Raw genomic sequence first — 6,216 nt, forward strand, 5'->3', positions numbered from 1 at the left:
GATTTGAAGTGCTCTTTGTCTGATATGAGGATAGAAACCTCTGCTTGTTTATGTAGTCCATGGGAGTGATACGTTTTTTCCCCCAACATTTCACTTTCAGTCTGTGGATGTCGTTTCCTAGTTGGTGAGGCTCTTAAAGATAGCATATCGTTGGGTCTTTTTTTAAAATCCAATCTGCCAGTCTATGTCTTTTGATTGATGAGTTTAGGCCATTAACATTCAGGATTATTTATTGCGATATGATTTGTATTCCCGGACATTTTAGTTTATTTTTTGTTTTTAATTTGGCTTAATTTCTCCTCTGATTGACTTTTCCTCTAGTGTTATTCCTCCCTTTGCTGCTTTTTATTTTTTATTTTTTCAATTTCCTCCTCATGGAATATTTTGCTGTGAATGTTCTGTAGTTCAGGATTTCTAGTTGTGAATTTCTTTTAACTTTTATCACAGAAGGTTTTTATTTCATTTTCAAATCTGAAGCTTAATTTTGCTGCATATGTAATTCTCAGTTGACATCCATTTGCTTTTAGAGCTTGATATATTGTATTCTAAGACCTCCTGGCGTTGAGAGTCTGGATTGAGAAATCAGCTGAAATCCTAATTGGTTTCCCCCTAAATGTAATTTTTTTTCTTGCAGCCTTTAAAAGTCTACCCTTATTCTATAAGTTAGTCATTCTCATTATAATGTGCTTTGGTGTGGGTCTGCTGTAATTTTGTACACTTGGGATCCTGCAAGCCTCTTGTAGTTGATTTTCCATTTTGTTCTTTAGATTTGGAAATTTTTCTGATATATGTCATTGAAAAGATTATGCATTCCTTGGGTTTATATCTCTATACCTTTGTCTATTCTGATAAATCTTAAATTTTGTCTTTTTATGCTATCCCATATTTCTTGGAAGTTCTGTTCATGGTTTCTTATCATCTTCTCTGTGTGGTCGACTTCATTTTCAAGAGCATATATTTTGTCTTTATTGCCTGAGATTCAGTCTTCTAAGTGCTTTAGTCTGTTGGTGATACTTTCCATTGTATTTTTAATATGGTTTATTATTTCCTTCATTTTTAGGATTTCTGCTTGATTCCTTTTTATATTTTCTGCCTCCTTATTGAAGTGATCTTTCAATTCCTGTATTTTCTCTCTGATACCATACTTTATTTTGAAGATCAGCCTTACTCTGCACCTTCTAAACTCTTTCTCTGACATTTCTTCTACTGTGTTGTCTATAGGTTCTGTTGTTGGAACATCTTGATTTGTTTGAGGTGCTTTGTTCCCTTGTTTTTTTCATGTTTTGTGTCTTCTCATTTAGCGATATGGATCTGTGGCAGTACAGTTTCTATTCTGTAGTCTTATAGTGACCCTGAAGCCTTCCAGTACACTACCTTTAAAAGGAGAGACCAATCTTAACATCACCCAATGCAAATAGTATACACCTTTGAACCAAATAGCTCCTATTAAGGCAACTACAGTATTATCACAATAAACAGAAATGATGTGTTCAATTATTGTCTAAATATAAAGAGTAAATTTGCTAAAACAGTTTACTGTTTCAAATGATGAACAATGGGGGAACATAAATAATGAAAGATGTGATGTTTATAAGGGAGAAAGAGAGAAGATAGAGGTAAAACTTTATAGTAAGAGCAAGGGAGAAATTAATAGAGATTGCTGTTAGTATAAGAGAAGTGAGAAAGAGAATCCAGGGAAGCAGATAGGTGAGAGAAAAAATACATACAGATTTTTTAAAAAGTAAAAATATAAGAATATACAACAAAACTGTAATATAATATTCAGACATCCCATTTCTCAATAAACTGATGTATGAAAATATTTGGATTCAAAGATGGTAGAGATGTGAAAGAGAGGGGGGAATAAAAGGAAATTTCAATGGAAAATTGAATGATTGCTACCGTTAGCTGTCAAAATTTTTTCAGCTTCCCTTGTCCACCAATAGGTGCAGTTGTCTGAGTTTGATGGTAGCTCCAGTTGGGTACGTGAGGCCATAGAAAGATCTCTCACACTCTCTTCCAGACTTCCCACCCATTTAGCTGGCCCCTTCAGTCCTGTGCATTTCAAAACTCACTGTGAAATAGGCCAGAGACCCCCCACCCAGAAGACCCTTATCATAATTAAGCAGAAACCACCACCATATTTGTGGCATGTAAGTTCCTCTTCTTATTAGAGAGTTTTTTACACAGAACATCAGCTATCAGCAAAAATACAAGATGGTAGCAGTGGCAAACCTGCATTTTGGTTTGTAGCTTCTTCTTTGTTTATAAATGCCAGGTTTGCAGAAAAACACTTGTGAAACCCCTGTCTGTCTAGAAGATGGAATGAAACACACTTGTCATATGAACCTCCCAGCCCCAGGTATAAAGTTTAAATAATTTCTATACTCAGGGTTCAGAGGAAGGATTCTTAGGCAATAGCCACCTCTGAACACTGCAGTCAATAAACCTAATTCCTGAAAATTCTTCAGGTATCCAGCCTCTTCTGTTCTACTTCAACTGAGCTAGAGAAAGCCTAGTTTTCTTCAGTTTCTCCAACCTGTGATCCCTTCAGGGAACTGCTCTTAGTCTCTGGCTTTCCACAGGCTTGCCAGACCCAGACTGGCCCACGCAAACCCTGCAATCTAACGGACCTGGGCTTCAGCTTCCCCAGGTTCTGCCTTGCTGCAGTCCCAAGATCTCAATGCCATTTCTACTTGCAGAGAGACCACCAGGGATGTTCTCACACAAAGGAGCAACCCTGCAAAGAGGTAGCCAGTTGGCAGACACTAACACACCAGCAGAAAGACGTCAGATGTAACCAGACCTGCAGGTACCCTGACAATACATCTCCAGGCCCTGGTTGGTGTCCCCAGACTGAGACGCATGCAACCCAAGATAGTAGCAGTAACAAACATGCAGACCCTGGCCACTGTCCCAAGATAGCAGCTGTCGAATGTAACTAAACCTGTGAGCACTGTGACAATGGCCTTCCAGGCAGCAGCAGGCAGCAGGCAATACACTAGCAGTCTGCAGGCTAACAGCAAGGGAGAGGAATATGAACCCAAGTGTGTAGCAGGCAGCAGGCAATACACTAGCAGTCTGCAGGCTAACAGCAGGCAATTGGCAAGTGGATGTCAAGTAATCGGCAATGGGTAGGTGAAAGCGGGCTATGGACAGGCAAGAGGTGGGAAACGGGCAAATGGCAGACACAGGTGGCGGTCAGCTAGCAACCCGAGTTCAAAAGGTGGGCATTATGCTTGCAGACTGTGGGCAATAGTGGCGATGGATGGGAGGTAAACAGCAGGAAATCAGTGGGCAGCAATGGCTGCCTCGCAGAGAAACAGTATTTCCCCCTGCTTGAATCCAGGATCACAGAGTGACAAGGAATAAGACCTCCTCATCATCTTGGATCCCTGCTTTTGATAATTATACTATGGTTAGATATGAAAATGTCCTTGTTTTAGTAAATATGCACTGATACACATAAGGATAATCCAGTCTCAAATATTTCATAAAATTGTGTGCAAAGAAAGAATAATAAAGCAAACATGGAAATAGTAATAATAAAAAATCCAAGTAAAGGGTAGATATGAAGTATTAGTACTATTCTTGTAACGTTCCTTATTTTGTTCAACACACTTGAACAATTTTCTCTGATTCACTTGAAGATTATTCTGTTCAACACATTTGAACAACTTTCTCTGTTTCCTTATTTTGAATAAAAGTTGTTATAATCAGAACTCCCCAAATATAAAGTGAAACCAGATGAAGAATATGAATTGAGGAAACACATAATGCTGTCAGAAATACATATTGTCCTGGGGTCACTTATTTATTGTTTCCCACTGAGGCCTGCAGACCAATGTCTGAATGGAATGCCACTTTTGTCCCTTTGCTAAGTGAAATTTTCTTGAAGTACAGCTCTCTGACATTTCATTATTAGAATTTTAAGGAGTTTAGAAACTTTTTTCCCCATTTTTTTTAATGTTCAGTAGGACTGGTTTTTCTCCAGATCCTTAGAAAATGCCACTGTTAATTTTTACCACACTTTTCTACTGCTACCATTAATAGTGGGTTAGTCTATCTGTATGTTATGTATCTTATCTACTTGTGTTCCTTCCTGAAACCCATCAAAACTACAATGGAAGGAATTGTGGACAGACAGGGAAGATAAGAGGGGAGAATAAAAGCAAGGAAAAATTTTAAGCTAAAAAGTAGTTGAACAAGTGACAACTGATTTATAAGACTGAGAAAGCCAAGCCCCAAACTGACCAGGAGGAAACCTGAAGACCCACCTGATTTATATGAGTTCTCAAAAAGCATGGGAACTAGCAACACTAAAATGTCTCTGGAACTGGTGATAAATTAAGATATGGGAGCAGGGGTGAAGAGTAGCTGAAGCAAGGAGGACAAGGGTCAAAGCTGTTTGAGAAGCAGTCTTATCCCTAGACATCTCCTTACTTCCAGGTTGCTAATCAACAACATCATTTTTCAGAAGTACAATGTCTTGGAAAACTTACCACTTACCCTACTTGAGAAACAAGTACAGAGAAACCAGTAAAGACAAAATGTGGGATAAGAAAGAAAGAAAGAAAGAGCAGAGAATGGAAACAGGAGAGAGATGAAGGGAATTCCCAAGAGAATGCTGAAGGCAGATCCCAGAACAACAGCTGTGGGCTAGATATAGAAGGCAGGCAGGGAGTTCAGATGGGAGCCGGGCAACCAAGAGACAAATTGATTGAGTACTGTCATCACCAAGATCCCTGTTATCATTTACCTTTTTCGTGGAGGGCAGAATTCTACCATGAGCCATGCTGATTCTTTTCTGTACTTAGCTTGTGAAGTTCCCATCCTCCTTCTGTGCTCTACTGCTTCACCCCATAGATTTCTGCTTTGAAATTACTCCTAAGAGCTGGACATATATAGAGAAGGCTTAGAAGCAGAAATCATGGCACATTCTACCCTGTCTGACCATATTTTTACCAAATATCTAGAATCCAATCAGGTGCTCAAGCAAGGTGAGGTCTATGTTTTTCAGGACTCCCTCAGGTTCTGGCCCACTGACTTACCCATGAATAGCTAATAAACTCTCAGGCAACCTGAAGTCAGAGCATGACCTGCAGACTTATCATTTTAGTTTATTCTAAAAGTCTTTATCTGATAGTAGCAACATCCACCTTTCCTTAAACAGGATGACAGGTGCTTGCTGCCAATTTTTTTGAAACTAAGGAATATATTTAGAGATACATATCTAAATGATATATCTATAAATTAAAACAGGTCACTGATTAATATAAAAGTCAGAGTAATGTTTGTCTTAGGGGGGAGGAAGATGGATACAACTGGGGAGGAACACACAGAGGGCTTCTATGTTTCTCCAATGTTCTATTTCTTAAACTGAATAATGGGTACATATATGTATATGGATTTTTAAATTGTTCATGCAAATGCTATATATTTTCCAGTATACATTATACATACCATGATATTTTAAAGAAAAATAATAATTAATTAGAGTAATGGTCTTTTATTTAAATGTTGCTTTTTGAATGTCAGATGGATAATTTGGCGATGATTTGATTCATTTTTGAAAAATGAAACTGACTGGAATGTATTTATAATATGATAGGAAAAAGACAATAGAGAAAAAGAAGCTGAAGATAAGTTGTGCAGAAAGAGAGGTAGAATTTCCTGGCATAGGGAATGAGATCCACTAGACACAACAAACTTTTTAATTGGTAAAATAAGGATATTGGTGAAGTAGAAGTTATGTTGGGCTAAAAAGAGAAAAGTGGAAACAGAGTTCCTAGGTCATTTGCTAAGGCTATTGAGTGTCTGGATTCACATTTCATTAAGCTGTAAATTATTTAAATCCACCTTGAGTCAATTTCTGAAATGAGATGCCTTATATTATCTAAGGTAGCACTATAACCTATGGTGTTAAATAAATAAACATACCTAACTTGACCCTTTTCCTATTTGGTTGCCTCAGAGATACCCATAAATCTCTTAATTTCAATATTGCCATTTCAAGTAGAAATGCTTTGCCTTTGTAAAGATATGAATAAATGTTTTCTGATAGACTATTGATAGTGTAATTGAATTCAGAGATCACTAAATATGCTGAGACAATATTTTCCTTTATTCAAGACTGTTCCTGGAAATCAGACATTTTTAGAAAATACATTATCTATTTCGTTGCATTTAACAGGCTACAAGAGTACTGTTTAATAA

The sequence above is a fragment of the Marmota monax genome, unplaced genomic scaffold, assembly GCF_021218885.2.
Source record: "Marmota monax isolate L192 unplaced genomic scaffold, Marmota_monax_Labrador192_F-V1.1 WCK01_AAM20220418_F8-fsc00119, whole genome shotgun sequence".
NCBI lineage: Eukaryota > Metazoa > Chordata > Mammalia > Rodentia > Sciuridae > Marmota > Marmota monax.